General features: G+C 38.2%; 1 long non-coding RNA gene across 3 annotated transcripts in view; it reads right to left on the reverse strand.

Moving 5' to 3' along the window:
* Positions 1-20,137, reverse strand: part of LOC139636840 (uncharacterized) — a 167,087-nt gene that overhangs the window by 109,705 nt on the left and 37,245 nt on the right. The gene's annotated exons all lie outside the window — the stretch shown is intronic.

A 20,137-nucleotide genomic window follows, 5' to 3' on the forward strand; every position in this document is an offset into this window, starting at 1 on the left:
GCCAGATGTCAGCCCGCCAGAAAAACAGCTCGCCTGCCAACGTGCCCGTCTCTATTTAAATACACACTCAAACACGCTTCGTTCGTGCATGCGGGTACTCAGGCTTTGAAGCAAAGGCTTTGGTTCGAAGTTATGGTTGGATTTGAGGTGGAAGAGGGTAAAAGAAAAAAAAAAGAAAAAAAAGAGGGGAGCATTTTGAATGTCATGTCCACAGCAGAGTTGCTGTTTTGGGGCTTCAGGGCTGACTGGCTGGTTGAGCGCTGAGCAAGCGTTTCAGCACCATGGACAGAGACCTGAGAGGCAGCACCAGCCAGACATTAGCATTTCTGAAACCTGTCCTCCACGTTTACACTCATTACTTACAGCACCTAGAATACATTTGCATGGGATTAGTTTTGGATAATTTCTAATTGATAGTAGTTTTTTTTTTTTTTTTTTGGACAAACAGGAGGAAGCAAGGGGATTTTGCTATACTTGAAAAAAAAAATTACTAAAACATTTAATAATTAGGCAAATACAGTTTTGACCCTCAAAAATGCTGTGTCAATAGAGTTTACATTTTTAAAACATATTATGCGCTTCCAGGCTTTTAAAAAAGTGTCACATGATGTAAGAATCGGTTGAATTTCCAGAAAAATATATATGTGCTTTTTTATTTTAATTTATTTAAATTAATTAATTAATTCAGATGTGTCACATATATTGTCCCTCAATATTTATCCAACAAAGACCCTTACATAAAAATGACTCCTAACTTGAAAACAACGACTATATTTCATTAACCTACAAACCAAACATCCTCTGCCGCCATCATGGTGACAAATTAAGAGTATCAAAACGAGCCTTATTAATGAGACAGCCATGATGGTTCATCAATTAAAAGATGCTCCTGGTGAGTGCTTCTAATTTCCCCTAAATGAGCCATTCACTTAATACGTTAATAAGAGCGAATTATTAAATTACACATCGAATTATGAAAACCAGATAATTATGAAGAGCGAGTTAAGTAGTCATTAGCTATCCCTGTTAATTACCGCTGGTCAGGGAGGGCTGCCGAGTGAGTGTCTCATCGGGAATTGAAATTAACTTTATGCAGTGAGCCTCGCTGCTGCTTGACAAGCACAGACAGGCAGGCAGGCAGGCAGGCAGGCAGGCAGGCAGGCTGCTTCTCAACCAGACTGCTGCTGCTGCTGCTGCCTGCATCCACTTTCACATTATTGGGAGAAAATCGATCTAGATTCTTTGATAGCGAATCAATTTGGCCTCAGCACTGAAAAAAAAAAAAAAAAACGAACACAAAAATCACACATGGAGAAAAAAAAAAGAAAGGCCTCAGCACAATGAAGAAAATCGAAGATTTTTTTTTTTTTTATATATATATATATAATAAATAGGTCTCTGTGAGTTTACCTTAAAGCTACAGACACATATGCTCACACCATGCTGCATGGGCTCCATACGTTGAAACGTACACGCAGGAAGACACTGTGGGAGCCTGCTATAAAACGAAAAGGGCAGCGCTGTTTCCTTTTGTTATAATTACGCCCTCTGTTTTATTTTTCTCTTTCCCCTGAACATTTCCCCCCTTTCACAGGGATACTGATGAAAATTTAATGAAGCCGGGGACTGTCGGAGCTCCGCCTGGGGACCTGAGAGTAGAATATTTTAACTGTACATTTACGCCAAGTGTCTGCCTTCAAAGACGCGACTGCTCTCGAATTAGACGAACTGTACGCCACAAACCGAGCGCTCGACACGCTATATAACCCTTTATTTATCATCTGTTGGCTCTACTGCATCCAAAAGTGTCGGGCAACACCCGTCAGATGGCTGCCTGAATGCGAAGCGGCAATCGCCATTTGATATTGTCGCCAATCAGTTGTTGTTGATGCAATATTAATCAGCCATCAATAGTCATTAGTTTGTTAAGTGTTTTCCAGAAACTAATCGATGGAGCAGCATTGGATGGCTAGGAGGTGGTTGGTGGGATACTTTTTGATCTAGGACGGCATGCAAAGGAGAGAGAGCCACTGTGTCTGCCAATGAAATAGCTCCATCGCCCTCTCTCTCTCTCTCTCTCTCTCTCCCTAATGTATAATCATGCACTCACGAACAGAAGAGTTGCAGACATAAACTACTTTTTGTTCAAATACTGTATCGTGGATTTGACCCACGGAATACATTTTAAAATCCTCGCTTTTTATTCTGATTGGAGACTGAATTGTTAATTTAACGACATAGCGATTTACTGTGAGTTAATAATAGACACGGGTTAAAACACAGCGACTAAAGTTGGAGCCTGAACTATAAAAATAAAAGTTGGGAAATTTCTTGTTCAGATCAACTAATTTAAGAGGTGACACGCTTTACTTTTAGAAATTAGAAATTAGGCTGGAGTTGGATCCGGTGATACGATATCTCCTGCGATGTGACTCTAAAAAGTCAAATGAATTATTGGCCAGACACAGATGGCAAACAAGTTCTTTATGCGTTTAAGTGAGAAATTTACAATAATTTTCGGTAAGGCCTGCGCTGCATCACTTTTATTTTGAAATCTGAAAACAGAATCGTAGGTGTTAGAAACATTGGACACTGTCCAGACATGCGTAGACCAGAGTTCTTCATTAAAAATTCATTAGGCCGATGTATTTAAACATATCGCCTTTATCTTCATATTTTTTAATGCAAGAAATTAAAGGCAATGTTTTGTTTTATGCAGATAATCGCTGCAACCGGTGCAACAACACAAATTAAAACTTTGTCAAATGAAAACTTTAATATACCAAAAGCTTGTGAAATACCCATATTTTCAGCTTTTCATTAAAAATAGAATTTGCAAAAAAGAAAAAAAAAATCTGTCTTAATTTAATGCCATTGGAAACGTTCACAGCCTTCATAACTACAATAGCTCAGGGGCGTGATTAGAGGGTGGGTGCTGAGAGGCCACAGTCACCCCTGACATGTGGCTGCCACCAAAATAATGATTTGGATGCAAAACCAAGTTTCTATTTTTTCCCCAGAGCTTTTTCATCAGATTCATATATTTGTTATTAATGGAAACATAACTTGTGTTTAATTTCTTTAAGATGCAGCATTCTAATTCTTGGTTTTGTAGATTTTTCTCAATTGGCCACACAGTTGAAGCCATTTTGTGAATGTGTGGATTTTATTTTTCAACATGTATCTAAATGAATATTTAAATGCTTTTGCTTGAGGGGAATACTGTCTGCACCCTGCCTAAACTGTTGCAATACAACTATCTCCAACATGAAGTGCATGTTTAAGACTTTGGACTTTATCAAGGACAGACTATAGGCCTATGTGTTCAGCAAATTTAGCAGTTTGGAGGAGAGTTGGGTTTATCAATATAGATAATGGTAAATAATTCACTGTTAAGTCCGGTCCAGAGAAGTCATCCAAATATGGGCTGGGATCCATTGCGCTGTGAATTAAGATTTATTTTGATGAAGATCATTTCTGGACCTTGTGAAAAAATGACCTCTCTCATCGTCCCCAGTATTACCAGTATTCGTAACCCTTTGCAATACTTCTTCTTACAGCTAGGGGGATTGTGAGGAATACCAGTTTAAAAAAGTAATTACACTGTTACAGTGACCATGCAGGCAATAGGATGAAACACCTATCAAAACGAGGTATTTTGGTGACATTATTTTATGTGCGTTTCTGTGAATTTGTTATTTGGGAGTTGTCCTCATGTTTTCTTTAGAATTATACACATGAAATGACTGATCTGAAAATAAACAATTAAGTCAGGTTACAGGTCCAGGCTTCTCAGATGAATGAAGAAGATGATCAAGTTCATAAAAGTGACTGACATCTTTGTATGATTGACTTTTCATTCAAGATTTTTCTTATATTAAACTTGTTGTCTGTGTTAGCGCTTAGGCCTATTGTAGCTCAACAGACAAAACCATTTATGAATCAGTACCTGCCGTTAATTATTAAGTGCAAGACAATCAATTTTACCAGAATTTACATAATATGGAACAAATAAAATTAAATAACCTAAGTGATTTATTCATGTGATTCCCATTTCCATTTACCAGAAACATTCTTCATTAATTTGTTTAGCAACAGAAAATGTGATTAAGCTTTTTCAAAAATATATTGATGAATAAACCATATTGACTAGAATTGAATGATTAAAAAGTCTTTCAGTCATCTTAAGGATCATCTGTTTAAACCTGTTTAAGTTATTCTCGCCTTCTGTAAATGCAAAAGAGAGGTACATACTTTTCTGCAGCTTTATGTAACAAAAATTACACCATGCTTGACAGATGTATTAAACCCAAAACCGGTGGTGTTACAGAAACATGGTAAAGTCTGATTCCTTTAAAACTGATCAGCAAAAGTCAGTTAAGGCAGGAGAGGCATATGGATAATTAATGGCGTTTTATGAATAATACCGCTACCTTGTGAATTGCTTGGTACAAAGTTCATTAAGAAATCTTTGTCAAAATACAAGAAAAATTGAGAATAGTTTGATTGCATGCACCTTATACAACTCAAAATGTACGGATCACACCACTATAACATATTACATCTCTAATTCAGGATATCAGTACATGTACATGGGCATACGCCAGGACCTTTGGCATCAGAATGACAGATTTTAAGTTGTTGGCTCCTTCTAATGTGTATGAATATATAAGCTATTAACTAAATGTGTTCATCATTTAATTCAGCCTCACCGTGTCTACCGAGTTATGCATTATGACCTAATGTGTAAATTGATGGCATCAAAGTGCCTACAGCTATCAAATATTTAACAACATCAGATGGGTATACACGTTTGTGAACAGCTAGGTCTCTTCCTTGCTTTTCACCTGATCTTCTTTTGGCAACCATTGAGTGTTAGACTTCTCACAGACTGTTTTGGTGTTCCAAATGAGTAAGTTGTAGACCTCGCAGAGATTGGACCTTAATGAGAAGGTGGTAGAGCTGTCTAGTGGATGTGTGTTCATTGGGCTTTGACAGCCGTGCTCTGTTGCAGATCTATTAATCATACCCACAAGGAGTGCAAGTCTCCCTCGCTCTCTCTCTCTGTCTCTCTCTCTCCCTCACTCACTCACTCTCTCAGTTTTCAGTTTATACAGAACAGAATCATTTACATAAAGTCCTTAAGGCAAATAACTGTTGGGGGCTCTAATTTATATCTGATCGAAAATTAGCCGTCATTATGCGCACCATTAGCTGCGTCTTTAATGTGCTTCTAAGCACCATTTGTCAAGCAGCTTGTTAATATCCTTCAAGTCTTTAAAGTTGAGAGCTCATTAAAGACTGCTGTGCCTGCTCTTGATGCTATTTCATAAAATTCTGTGGGAAGGGACAGACCATTTAAAAGTTTTTTTGCGTTGACATTGTCCAAAAATAAGAAAAGATGATGTAGTCTATGTGCATCCTTCTTGCTTGACTTATGATTTAGACACTGAAAGACAAAATGCACAATTGGAGTGTGGGGAAAATGTGTTTCAATTATAAACACAAAATAAACTTAGGAAAGACTATCAATTGACCAGAGTCTCATCAAACGTTTGCTTACAATATGAACCTGAGATATCAACTGCTCATTATCAGGAAAACCAATTCTCTTTTGCCCGTGTAAGACTTGGAAGTGAAAACAAATTGTTTTGAAATTCACACATCGGAAAAGCAAATGGACCTCTGCATATAAACCCTGTACTCAGTCGTCTCTCCATGGTTGTCTTGCCCACAGTCCATAACAGGAGACCCTCACAGGCCCAATCTATGCCTATGGGTAATGGGAATTATGCTGCTTTATTATTGGTTAAAACTCCAGTGTCCTTAGTCTTTTTTTCCTCCAGTATAACAGATTCCTCCAGGCTAAAGCAATAAAGAGAGTAATTAGAATGCTAAAGACAGATGTAAATAAAGGGAATGAGACAGTGGTGAGGGATGAGGCGTCTAGGTCACACACTCTCATCAAAAACCCAGTTGGTAGCAAATGACACAACGTTCAGTGCCAGAGGCCCGGGGCTACGACTGCAAACCAGAGGACATAATGGACTAAATTATGGCCTCAATGGCTATGCATCTCAAAGCACCAATAAGGACACACACACACACACCAAACACAGATCTACTGCATGTTCGGATTAAATCTAAAGCATTACGTAATGTATTCGCATTATACAACATACCATATCAAAACAATATGCTAATATCAAGTTGTGTGATTCAGTGGTCACGCCCCATGGAAACAGTGTTAATTGACTGTCTTTTGATGCTCCCCATAGATAAATCCACTGAGGTTATAGAGTATCATTTATGAAGCTTCTGTCCAGCAATATAGGAACACTTTCTGCAAAATCAATACCTGATTTCATTCTGGCTTAGTCTGAGGACTTCGCTATTACTTCATTTATTTAGAGAAATACAATTTGGAAAATCAGATGAATCTTATTGGATTAGATTTATTTTGGATGAATAAGTGGAGTAGTGTCTGAGTGTGTGTAGGCAGACCCCAGCAACATCAACACTAAACACTATACACTTGAGATTACGTGCATGGTGAGGGGGTTGGGCTAATTAAAATATTTGCATTATTAAAAATACATTAACTACTAAAACGCCATCATATTTAACAACATGAGACATTAATAAATTAGCCAACTTTTGGTGATGAAATGAAATCCTTCTTTATACTGGGCTTCAATGGGAATTCCTGTCATTTTTGACTGCATCACTGTTATTACTCATCCTCTTTAGTTTTGCTCTCTTGTGTTGCAGCGTTGAAACCATCTTGTATCATGAGTGTTGCAGCATTGAAACCATCTTGTATCATGAGTGATAATTGTTGAATGTTGGAGATGATGATTTCAGGAAGAAAAAGCAAGAGGCTGACATATACAGCGACCATGACTCCAAAGTCATGATCCAAAGATAAAACAAAGAATCACTATGGTTGGTGTGAACTCCACTGAAGGTTTGAGGCTATAGAGCGACATGGACAAAATCATCTTGGTGCAATTATGGTACAAGTAATTAAAGATATTGATGTACTGTAAGTTTTGTGAATTTTCTGGAAATTCAATTCAGAAACTTTTTACAGATAAAATGACTCAATTCAATTCAGTGCCTGTAATGTATGTGTCTTTTTTCACCTCATCCAGTCATTTGAATATCTGACAAAGGTTCTTTATCACATTAATGCACAAACCCTGTAAATCCAATATTGCAATAAAACAGCTCCACTAACCGAACCAGAGCTGTTAAAGGGAAAGATGGTTGATAAGTTTCTGTAATTTTTTTTATCACCAAACCTGATGCTAAGGGTTTGCAGCTGGTAGCAAAATTGACATGCAACTGTTTTCAATAAGGTAGAAGAACTTCAAAAGAATCCATGTCACAAGGACACACATGGCTTTCATGCACTGCAGAACAGTAATACACTCTGGACTGCACAGGTCTACCACTATATCCACTCAAAAAAAAAACAAAAAGCAAAAAACAACATTTTTTCCTCTTTCTCTTTTTCTCTCAAGTGTATGACTTTACAGGGTTATTCGTGTGTACTTAAACTATAATTTCAGTATTTCTGACAGCACTTGAAGGCAGCCTTTAATAGCCTTATCCTGGGTACAGATTGTTAGTTGACAATCATGCTGGAAATGAGGCGTTAGAATCCCTTGTAGGGAATGCTACCAAAAAATATGGACTTCATAGACAGAGTTTGCACAGACTTATACATTTCTTTATCATGCTAAAATTATTACAAAGTGCATAATATTTTTAAAAATGACAGTGTACTACAATATCTCAGAAAAGCTGAACATATTTCTGCTTGACCATCAAGAGGACATTTCAGGCACATGGCATGTCACTTACTGTAATGGAAATTAGAGGTATATAGCAGTTTTATTGCCAGTGACAAAAGTTACATGATCATGCCATGCAAATAGTCTGTTGGAAGTAATGTCTCAGCAAAGCAAGTTGATGCCACCCACTATATTAGATTACACTGTGCTGTTGAAATGTGTGCTTCTGAGGTGCCTTTGCAAAAGGTTGATTACTTTGGATATATTTCTCCTGCCGCTCTGGGCTATTATTGCTTGAGATACAGACTATAGTCAGAAGCCTTATGGAGCAATCCTGAATGGGCAACGTCCCTGGTAAAACCATAGAAAGTGATTCAATGCGAACATAAAGAAATGTTAACGATCGTCAAAGACCTTTGTGTTGGATGGCTTTCCTTCCAGTTACTCTCTCTTTCTCACTCTCTGCTGTCCTTTTTATTTCCTTCACACTTTTCAAGAGCACTAAAGTGTGAGCATGTGCAGATTGCATTTTTCCGTGGGAACATTTTGAGGAAAATAATAAATCTGATATCGACTATAAGTATAAGACTCATCCCCAAGAAATAACCCTGTTGCAGAAAAACCCAAAAATATATTTCATCAGCATGTTTCTTTACGATTGCTAATATTGACAGTGAGCTTCGCCGGAGAGATGCCTGTGCATCTCAGTGGCTGTGCTGTGAAATGTGGCAGACAGACATAGTTTCTGACCTCTATATAGCAGTGTGGAAGGACCTCAACAGCTGTAAACAACACTGCAATCAGTGTCCCATCTGCTCCCATGTCCCACTTGTGTGGATGCCTTTTTGCCATTTCTTTCACCCTCTGCCAAGTGGCTGCCTCAGGACATCTAACCCAGAGAAAAGAGCTCATTTACCCAAGGAGGAAAGAAGCAAACTAGATTTCTGAGTGTGTTTGCTGACAGGGAAACTTGGTTGTGGCAGCATTCCTCAGAGTTAGACGTGTTAAAATATGCAAAATCTGCCATTTTACAAAAACAACAGTCCATCCAACTGCACCAAACCATAAGCTGTGTTATAAATTTATGTAAAAAATTCCGTGATCAACAAAGACCTTGCAACTACCGAGCTATCCAAGCAGCTATGTTGCTCTAACCCCTATTAACCCCTGTTCAGGCTAATGATGCTTCACAGGGATTATATGAAGAGGGTACTTGAGCTTCATACACTCCAAAGGTAAGTGATGTGACTGCTGTTTTGTATATGTTATGTCCACATACCGATTCTACAAATGAACCATCATACGTATTTTCTTTTGACAATGCTTTTTATAAGACTATTGTGTTTTTATTTATATATTTTTGTACCTAGATATAGAGACTCATTTCAAACTTAAAGGTACCCAGTTGAGCTTTTGACCACTAGGAGCAATGTTTTCACAAGTTTTATTTGTATCATGCATGAAAAGAAGATTACACATTTCTAACATGGATTTCACAGTAATCAAATGATTGACAACTGATGTTGCTAACATACAAAAAAGCATAGCAATGAATCAGTAAAGGCAGGGAAGACAAAAACTGCTAGCAAGCAAATTTGATGGAAACATTGAAACATTGCAGGTTTAATTTTTTAACATTTTTTTTTATTGCCTTTGCAAATATTTTATGAGGTCGGAAATGCATTCATTACATTTGATACGTAGTCTTCAAGAACAGTACATATACATTTGTTTGTTTACAAGGGAACCTTTAAGTTTTCTTTGATTTGTTTGTTTTTCTTGCATAATCAATGTAAATTGTTGGAATAATTAGAGCAAATTACATTAAATTAACCGTGGTAAATCATGCCTGTCATATTTTCTTATTCACTGTCTTTTAGGTATTTAGTTAAAATCTTAAATACGTGCAGTCTTATGATTAAATGCATGCATATGACAGCTGTATATAGACTGTAAATGTGTAAAACATATTTGATAAGGACTTTATCTACATTATTGTGCTCATAATGTTGCGATTGTACATATTATGCTAATTACTATGTTATGTGCTGGATGTTTAATTAATGTGTTCTCACTCTTTAATCATTTCCATATATTTGAGTCCTGAAAGTTCTTTTTTTTTTTTTAATATATATGATGATGAAGATGATAACATGCTGCCCTTGCCACCCGATGCAGAGGGGTCATCATGCCTCAATCAATCCACGTTTCTCTGTTCTCCAAATAATTGCCTTATGTTTCTATAATCAAAATACAACATCTTTACAAGCTCTTCATTCAGGGGAGGTCTAAGGCAAACTTTGTATTCTGCATGCATAATCCATTTATAAATATGCCTCACACCACAGCCCTGTGTGATATGTGATTTGAGTGGGGGTCAGAGCCACCTGTATTCCTGTGGGTGGGATCGTGGAATTGCAGGAGATTTGATTGGAGCATTATCCCTACACGAGAGCCCTCCAGAACTCCTATCTGTTGTTCCCCCTACTCATTTACTTTATCAATGTACTGCTGTAATATACATAATTCAGACAACCGGGGAATGTCTTTGGGCTCCGAACCACCTGCTGGCTTTTATTAGCTAATTAATGGTGATTTATCAGAGCTGCTAATTTGAGTGGGGCCGCTTGCCTCCAGGAGTCTCAGAACACCGTATGAATTCTGATGGTGATTATGCTTATTTGATGGGCAGTTTGCTAAAACAAAAAGTTCTGTCTTTTCTGCCCCACAGGGATGGAATTTCAGTTCTTACGAAAGACGACCTTGCGTGATTTTTTTCTCTCTCTCTCATTAAGGTCTCACACACAATTCATTTTAATACTTAAATTCAAAACAGCTCTTTTACCTTTTTACCTGTAGATGTGTGTCCTTGGTGAGGTCTTTTTTGATGCCCTTATGTTTCAGGTATATTTACTCAAGGACCACAAATTCACCTAAGGTTCGAGACTGATAGTTGGGCACCCTTAAAGGAGAATTCCAATATAAATGTGCCCAATTTACCAGAACCTGTGTGTGAACATACTCCAAACATTTACAATGCATCTCAAATTTTAACAATTGCTCACTTTTGTTCGTTGTTAACACAAATTTGACAGTATTACCTACATGTTAAAATAAACCACTGTTTCAGTGAACAAAGATAAAAACTTGGATATGATTATCAAAATTTGTGAGGGAATGTGGGTTTCTTGAAACAGACCTTTAGTTCTTCCTGTGGGTCACAGTTGATTGTTTGACAGTAAGCAAAGAATAACTGCGCATGGATGATATCCAAACAAATGTGCTATAGTAACTGTCAAGTTGGTTCCTCATGTCAAGCAAAAATAGATGACAAATATTGGTTTCTCAGAGTGTTTGAAAACCTACAGAAGTCCTACAACACTGGGATTCAAGTGTCTTCTGAAAGATAATGTTGTACCTTTTTATGAAAGATTTACAATGTCATCATTTCACTCTAATCAGTCCAAGTTTTCCTAATCTGTTATGACCAGTCCTGTCTCCCAGAAATTACATCCATATGCAACTAAACAGCTTTCCCAATTACATTGTTGTGGCAACATAATCACCAGGGTTCACATCGTGTTTTTTTTTAATGAATAAAGCACCACATTTATTAACAGCAGAGGGGTCACCAGGAGGTGGTTGGGGTAGACGGCAGGCACACAAAGCATGTGTGTCATCCTAGAGACCAGGGTTCACATCTACAGCCCCATCTGCAACCCTGTCTCCTACAAATTACATTCACATACTACTAAACTGTTTTCCCAGTTACGCTGTGGTGGCAACATAAACGCTGGCTGCATTGTGTTGGATTAGTCATTTATTTAATTATTTATTTTTTAAATGAATTTAGCCACACATTTATTAACAGTAGCAGAGTCGCTGGGAAATGGTTCAGCCACTGTTGTGTTTACAAGAGAAAAGGTTATAATGTGTCATCTGAGCAGTGCCTAGTTTTCATGCTCTCAAGTGATGAGACAAGCCAGGGGTTGGAGCTGGAGCTAGCTGGTTAACATGCTACTTCAGTAGAGAGGTGTTAGAAATTGAAGCAAAACAAGAGTTAACACTGGCGTTGCTTTCATTGCTTGAGACAGCTCTTGGTGAGTAAAGGAATGAGGTGTGATGCTGAACTCTCAATGTTTCTTCTAGACTGGTAAGTAAGCAGCTGTTAATGCTAATTTTGGCTGTGTAGCAACAGCAAAAACCTACATGTAGCCCCTTTAAGTATTGGGAGTGTCTAAACATAACCATAAGAAGTTAAATAATGTTGTGGTCATTTCCATTTGATAGTGTACTACAACACTGGTTATTTTGGTGGAAAAAAAATACATTGTCTTTGAACATTTTACTGATATGTTCAGTATCAATGTTTTCTGACTTGCCAAACATTTAAAGTATTGTACATGGATGTAGTTTCTAGGGGACAGGGTTGTTATCTTATCATTTTAATTGTCATGTGCCAGACTTGTTGCAGGTTCTACTTTTGTCAGAAGCCTGTTATTTAAGAAAAATGTTCTCAAAGTCCTCCCAGAAGACCTTCCATGACTCCAAGGTGAAAAAACCCATAAATATGAGAATTGGTGTTTTCTTTTTAGCAGAGGGAGTTCTCTGGTATTCTGGGTATTGCTTTCCTTTACACTTGACATATTGATGCCTTGATTTGTTTTGGATAAATATGTTTTCCAATACTGAAACATTTTTAATTTTTCAGTGCTAGTACATTGAGCCTACTTGGGCCAGCACAGTCTTCCTATTTCCTGCTTTACCATGGAATAGTTTGCCACTGTCACAGTATCAATAAGTAACCTAATCCCAAACTATCAAACTATGGAAATGTGCATCATTAATACTATGCAATGGAAAGTACACATTACTAAGTACAGGTTAGTTAAGGTAACCCTTAGGTATAGGAGTACTTACTGGGACCTTGTAGGTTACATAACTTTAGCTATCTATGCAGATGACTCCATCTTAGCAAACTATGCTGTGTGGCTCTCTTTTGACACCTTCATTCAGAAACAAACAAAATTGCAATGTGCTGTGATTACTAATGAACAACTGAGATGCACTTTATACTTATAATGAAAGTATATTTTAGATGTGAAGATTACTGGTTCAAATTTGGACATTATTTTTAATAACCAAACACACTAGTAAAAGTCAAATGAATAACATTTTAAACAAGACATGACATATTTGTTGTCAGTCATGGAATTTAATAAATAATAAAATAATTTAATTATGTTGCCAGGCTTAGAGGCATGAGTGTTGAAAAACCTGAATGTAGAGTATGAGAGTATGAGTGGTAGAACCTTTTTTAAAAACACCTTTTTTGTTTTACTGAAGTTCTGAGTTTTAATTGAGCAAATACTGTATGTAAGTTATAGTACCTTATAACATGACAAGACCAATAGTCTACAGCCATGCTGGCAGTTCTGTGCTTATGGGCACAGCAATAGTCAAGGCTGAATGCTAACATTAGCATGCTAACATGATCACAATGCTAACATGCTTATGTTTAGCAGGTGTGAGGTCTATCATGTTCACCAGCTTAGTTTAGTGCTAAAATTTGCTTATGTCATTAGTTTCGTGGGTATTTAAGTAGGTAGTATTGGACAAAGTGAAATTTTAACCTGATGATGGCGCTACAGAAAAAGCCAGGAGCTAGCAAGAGTCATTAGGGTTCATCCTCTGGGTACCATGATAATCTGTACAAAATATCCTGTTAATCTGTTAAACTCTTGTTGAGAAATCAGTAAAGTGGTGAACCAACTGACTGCTTGACGGACGAACAGACCCAAAATGCTAAAAAAATGAAAGTGTAGAGCATCAGTCTGGAACTGCTCTGAGTCTAATAATACAGACGGAACCTTAAATACAGATGTTTACGTTGGAAAATATTTTAATCAGAATTTAATTGACAAGAGATCGGTCCTTTTCTTCATAAATGCGTCTTTGAATATTGACAATGCCAAATATCTGATCAAAAATTAACTGTTATTTTCTAGAGAATGCTTCATGTCATTCAATTCACCTCCAATTCAAAACATTTGACAAGACCTTGTCATATCAACAAAGATCCAATGTGTAAGGCATCAGCTGGCCGATTGATGTTTTCTGCCCTCTGCATGCATATCCTTGGGGAAATACTGTAGACTCTCTCCCTCTCCCTCCCTCTCTCTCTCTCTCCTAAAGCTGGTTAAATCCCAAAGGGCAAACAGAAGTATAAAACACTATGTCAAGTCATTTTGTGTGTCTGAAATTAGAATGTGGAAGGAGAAAAAAAACTGGGGTTAAGATATGTCTGCATACCTTTTCCAGATCTTTTCATCCCAATTCAAATAAAATTCAAAACAGCAGGTAAATGGTAATATCACACAAGCAAGCAGCGGTGCCTCCAGCAACATGCCCCATTAAAAGAGTTTGCAGCGCAAGGTGCTGCAGCTCTCTGCACAAACTGAAGTGTTTGCTCAGTGGGAATTGAACTGGAATTCTGAAAACGTGCTTTAATGTTGAAAATCTCCCAACACCCTCTCAATGCATATATTTTCAAGACAATACACAAAGTAACCCTATTATGTGTTTGTCATGGTGTTAAGAATATCAGTCGTATGTACACGTGTTGTATCACATCAGAGCACAATTACACACTGACAGTCAAGCTCAATTTGTAAGCAGAAATGGAGCTTTAAAGTAAAGTCCAAATAACTCCTGTTAAAATTAAATTGACACCGCTCAGAGAGTCAATTAAGATGCCAGTCAAGATCTCCAAATCATAGGTGGGATATGTCTATGTTATTCCAGTGTTGACCCAGAGAGGTCACAGTGTGTGTGTTTGTGTGTCCATTTCTGTTTGTGTATGCACACAATAGACCCCTGGTAGAGACAGGCCACCTCAGCCCCTCTTGGGAGGGAACCTTCAGTATAAAAGCACGCCATTCACAGAGGCCTCAGCAATTGTACACGGAGAAAGGGACCAATCCTTCCCCCTTTACCACAACACACACGCACAGACACACACACACACACACACACACACACAGTACATACACTCACTCAAAACTCACTAGGTTTGATGGGGAAATGGAAATAAGTGCCTCTGTGCCCATGAATGCTATCATTTCATTCCTCTACTCTGAATGCTCCAGGGATCTCTGAGAAGGAGTAGGAGCAATAAGTTCACTTTGCTGAATTAATGCTGTAATTCTTTATCAGGAGAGCCTCGGCATTACCTTGAACTGGGCTGGTTTTATGCAAAATGGTTTCAAGCCTAGTTTTTTTAATGATGGTCCTAATTTGTTGGCTCACTTTAAATTATTAATCTCTTTTATATTCAAGTAGTTATTACATGTCATAACTGTGTATCTATGGGGTGAGATTTAATAGCATCTGCTGGACCTTAGGAAAAGAGCCAGTGTGGAAATGCTATTAAAAATTGATAATTAGCTAAATATTTGCCTTGGCACCTGCTTTGAGCCACCGCACTAATTGGCATGGGAACAGCTGCAGTGGTCACTGAAGACACACAATGAGATGTTTGCATAGAAACTCACTGACAGAGCCAAACAAATCAATTAGAGAGATGAAACTGCGACATCCAAAGGATTCTACTAGTGCCTGCCAACATCTGGATATTGGGTAATTTTGAAAGTTATCAAAAAATACTATATAATCTCCTCTCATTTGAGGAAATGTCATCTCTCTGGAGGCTTATGAAAAGAGTTATATGTCGAACTCAGACTCAATCCTTAAACGCACAGCATGTAACATCTGCCACTAGGGGTCTCTCGTTCAAAACAGTAACAAAAGATGCTGTTTGGTGACGTCGCAAAGTAAGTAGTGTTCGATCATGGAAGTTGTTGTCTTCACTACCATTGCCATCAGCATCTCTTGGTTTGGATTCCTTCCTTCCTATGAGTCTTTCAGAAGGTCTCTACTAGGAGCCGAATCATCAGGAGCAGCGTCCTCTCCTCCAAAACTAACAGACCCTGTGATTATAACCAGTAAAAACTGTAAATAAAACAGTTTCTCATTAAAAGTCGGGTGTATCACTGTAAAGGAAGGGCTGGGAGCTTAGTCTGCTAACCTTTGTTTCAATTGCTTCCGATCCAGACATTCAGGAGGGTTTTACTAGCAGCCCAGTTCTCCGCAGAGGTGTCCTTCTCTCCATAACCAATAGACTAGAGGATTACAACCAGTACAAACGCCAAATAAAGCAGCTTCATTTTAAAAATCAGTGATTAACAGACGCTCTTCAGCAGAAACACAATGTCTCAGAGGGGCTGGGAGTTGAGCTTCATACAGTTAAAATGCATAAAGGTTTAAAACATTTATCTTAAAAATGTGGCTTAAAATGGGATAAAAGTAAATTTTGAGCTGTAATAGATGTAATATCTTTTGGTACCAACAAAGTATCATAAAGTCAAGTACCTCTAGCTGGTAACCAGTGCATTCTCAGATTGGTACTCTTCAGAAAGATTCTAATTAAAATCATTACTTTTAAAATTTTAGATTACATATTTTGTTCTTGCACAGCTGCGTGTTTTAGAAACATGTATTATTTGATATGTCTGTATTTATTCACTTATTTATTTAATTTGTTTTTGCCATGTTTGAATTTCAAATAAAAATATTGGCAGGTGTGGATGAAATGTTGCTTCAGGAAGCTGAGGATAACGACATGCCAAAAGAGAGCTGGCAGTCCATGTAAATGTCATGGAAAGATTCTGTAGAGATGGTCACCATACACTCAACAGAGTAATGACAGAGTCAGCGTCATCCATCCATCAGTCAGTCAGTCTGTCGGACATACCACTGAACCATCTGCCAACCTCCCCCATCCCTCACTGAACCCCCACAGCCACCAGCCAGGAGAAGGCTCTCTCTCGGGGCCTGATGTGCTAATGTGAACCTTTGTGGTGCTGAGCTAAGTGGATGGCTAGGTGGTTGAAGTGTGCCTGTAGCTTAGCTATGGTGTATTGCTTAGATCAAGTAAAACTGTTCAAATAAATCAGGGATTAATTCATCTTATATTAAGGTGATTTATATGAGGATTTTAAAGTCGAACAATATATTAACAAATAATTTAGGTATAAGTGTATAGGTTATGGTCTTGAATCTGCTGAAACATTTCATTTGACAAATGGATTCAGGGAATATAATTGAATCTTAGATTTTTATTTTATTAAATCTATTCATTAGATTTTTGGGAAAACCTTTTGCTTTAACCTTAAAAAAAAATAAATCAGAAACTCTGCAACAGTGCACTACATGGCGTCCTCTGCAAAATTCAATTAGACATAATGTTGCACTGCAATCTATTCATTTGAGGCACCCAGTGAGGCAGCCAGTGGGAGTGTATTGATTGGAATGTGTCATGTGTGGAAGCGAGAGAGGGGTGGCCACAGTTTTTTGCTTAATGGACTGAAATAAAAGAGGCGGGAATGGGCTTTAATTAGGGAACAGTGGCAGGGGCATCTAGTTTCCCCTCCCAGTAGTTACCCTGCACCCTCTGCAGAACACACTCATCCACCCGTGCATTTTCACATGCAGATAGTCAAACACACTCACACTACCAATGCATTCATACATACACAAACAAACGTGCAAACTTGCAGTCTACCACCCATGCACACCCACACAAACACAAACGCTGAGACACACAGGAGGTGGGCAGAGGAGAATGGAGGAGGTGATGGAGGAAAGGATGAAAAAAAAGAGAGGGAGTGCTGGGCTCCCGGGGTCTCAGCTGCTGCTAGGGTGCTGCCTGCTCCTCGCAATGAGTTGCAACTGTCAGTTTATTTTATCTCAGGCTTTTCATCATCGCACAGAGCCTGGTTGGAGGAAGCCACCTGAGAGTCTTAGGAATTTGTTGGCTACAAGTCATTAGCAAAGACTGCTGAGATGCGCCAGGGCCAGAGATGTGTGCAGGGTACTGCTGCAGACAAGTGTGTCCCCTTAACCCCTGATAGGCTGATTGGCACAGCAGCTTTGCTTTGATGGCTGGATAATTACATGCAGCCTAGATGACACAGGGCAGGTCATATAAGCTTAGCAGCACAAGTAAAGAAAGACATGATGTGAATGTAGGCATGTGGAGAAAATTAAAAAATGAAAGCAATTCTTTTTATTTCCTCCCAAGTTTGAATCTATTATAAGTAAAGAATTGCTGTACACATTTACACTGCAGATAAATCTCTGGTGGATAGTGAACTTGGTAGGTAGTATATCCATTTCACTTAGCTGCACATCCACATGACAAAAAAAGATAAGTAGGTTCTTAGTTCAGTGCATAGGTGGGCTGTAGGTGTGTAGGTGTATGTAGGTGTAGGTGTAGGTGTGTAGGTAGGTGGATGAATGTTTAGCTGGTGCCTTAAAAGATTATAACCCTAACCCTAGTTTCGGGCATTGGTTATATTAGTTAATATATTATTAACTGTTATTATTATATTATAATATTATATTATTATATATTATTATACTGTTATTGAAAAAAAAAAGCTGAGGTCTGGGAAAACAACAAATTGACACAACAAAGTTTGATGGGGCAAGACGGGCAAGACACAAACATTAAGATGGGTTATGCTTGAAACAAATGAGTTTGTCCAACATCATCCGACCACATCTGACGGCAGAAGTGTTTATAGTCTTTTTCAAATGGCCACACTTGAAGGTGGGGTGTAAAGGCTGCTGTCATACATAGGGGTAAGGCACAATGTTTGTTCAAAGGTGGATATTCAAAGGTTCAATTTTAGATGACACAAAAAAACTACAAAAATAAGACTAGTTGTAATAAACCACAACCATCCTTAAATACATCAAAGCAAAGGCAGCTATAGGTGGGCAGTGAAGAACAGCACCGATGTGCTCTGTGACCTCTGACTGCTTGGATGAGTTTGGATCAGTGAACATGTCATTTCCACTACACTTACATGCTGGTATTCTGCATGCAGGTATAGTGACATGTTTGGACATATCCGTGTGACCAATGTGTTCCAAACTATCAGTGCTTGTTTTGTGTGTGTGTGTGTGTGTGTGTGTGTGTGTGTAATATGTAGGATTCTGCAGATTTACATTTTTTTTTTTTTTTTATAAAGGGGCACCAGCTCATCTCTGATGCCACAATGCCTTGGTCAAAGAGAGCAAAGTCTCTGTAGCTTCTTTTATGCTGACTTGAAAGAGTACATGTCCAAGTGGGAACACATTATTAAATATGGATTCTGTTTGGGTCCCACTTCAGTTGCCTCCCTGCTCCTGCCAAACTCCCAACCAGTGTCAATGTCTCCATGTATGAATCCATGTAAGTGGATGTTTTTGTAATGTGAAGGCTCCAGAGTGGAGGGAGGCTTACCTTGGAAATACTGTATGATTACCCAACAAACACAAACAGTGGTTGTAACCTTGACCACACAGAATTATTCTTTGGAATGGATGAAGGGTGAAGAGGAGTAAAATGTGAAATTCCAGTGGGTGTCTCTGTGTGTATCTAACCTTGTGAAAACACAGAGACGTGAGTTTGATAGAGTTATTACACATCTGTGGTTCTACCATTTGTGCAGCTGAATCTGTTATCACGAGAGAGACAGGGCTAAGCTGAGATTCTGTTGGGACATTTCATCACCTCGGTGTCACGGGTCAGGCAATTGCAGCAGCCACTGTTTGCTTTTCATTACTAAAATACAAACCTAAAGGATGTCTTTTTGTTTTTCTTAACAGAACAGTGTTTACTCTTGCAATGATTACAGTGTTATTATTTCTACTGTGCCTCTGAAAATGTAATTTTAGAAGCAGAGAGAATATTTTGGCTTGGTGAGCCGGCTTTTGTTCCAACAATATGTTGCCAGTTTATTGTGGTTATAAGTATTCAGGAAAATAATTAGCCAAGCACATGTTGTGTATATTAAGTACATAGCGCCTCTGTCTTCTCTCTCGAGACTTTTTTTTTTCTAAATGTACGGTGATTCAAAGAAACGAAACTGCACTCTACACTTTGGTGGATGATTGTATCATCACGTCGACATCAGTCAAAAACTGGTGTATTTCATCATCGAAGCAACCGGTAAACACACTTCATGTTGAGATCAACATCGGGCCTTCAGCACATTGTTACCACTGTTAGCTCAGTGCACATGTTACTTTACATTGTTAGAGCCAGTTATCTGACACATTTATCTTTTTGCTACATAAGGAGCAAGTGATCACTTTCAAGGTGTGTCCCATAACCATCAGGGAGGGGAAATAAGACGCTGGTTATCACTGCTCGACCTCCCCTGACAACTGTCCAATTATGTATATCACACCCTGCCTACTGTTTGCACTAGAAGTAATCAATAAAGGAT

Source organism: Trachinotus anak, unplaced genomic scaffold, assembly GCF_046630095.1.
Source record: "Trachinotus anak isolate AG129_WGS33_773 ecotype Australia unplaced genomic scaffold, CSIRO_AGI_Tana_v1 ptg000019l, whole genome shotgun sequence".
NCBI lineage: Eukaryota > Metazoa > Chordata > Actinopteri > Carangiformes > Carangidae > Trachinotus > Trachinotus anak.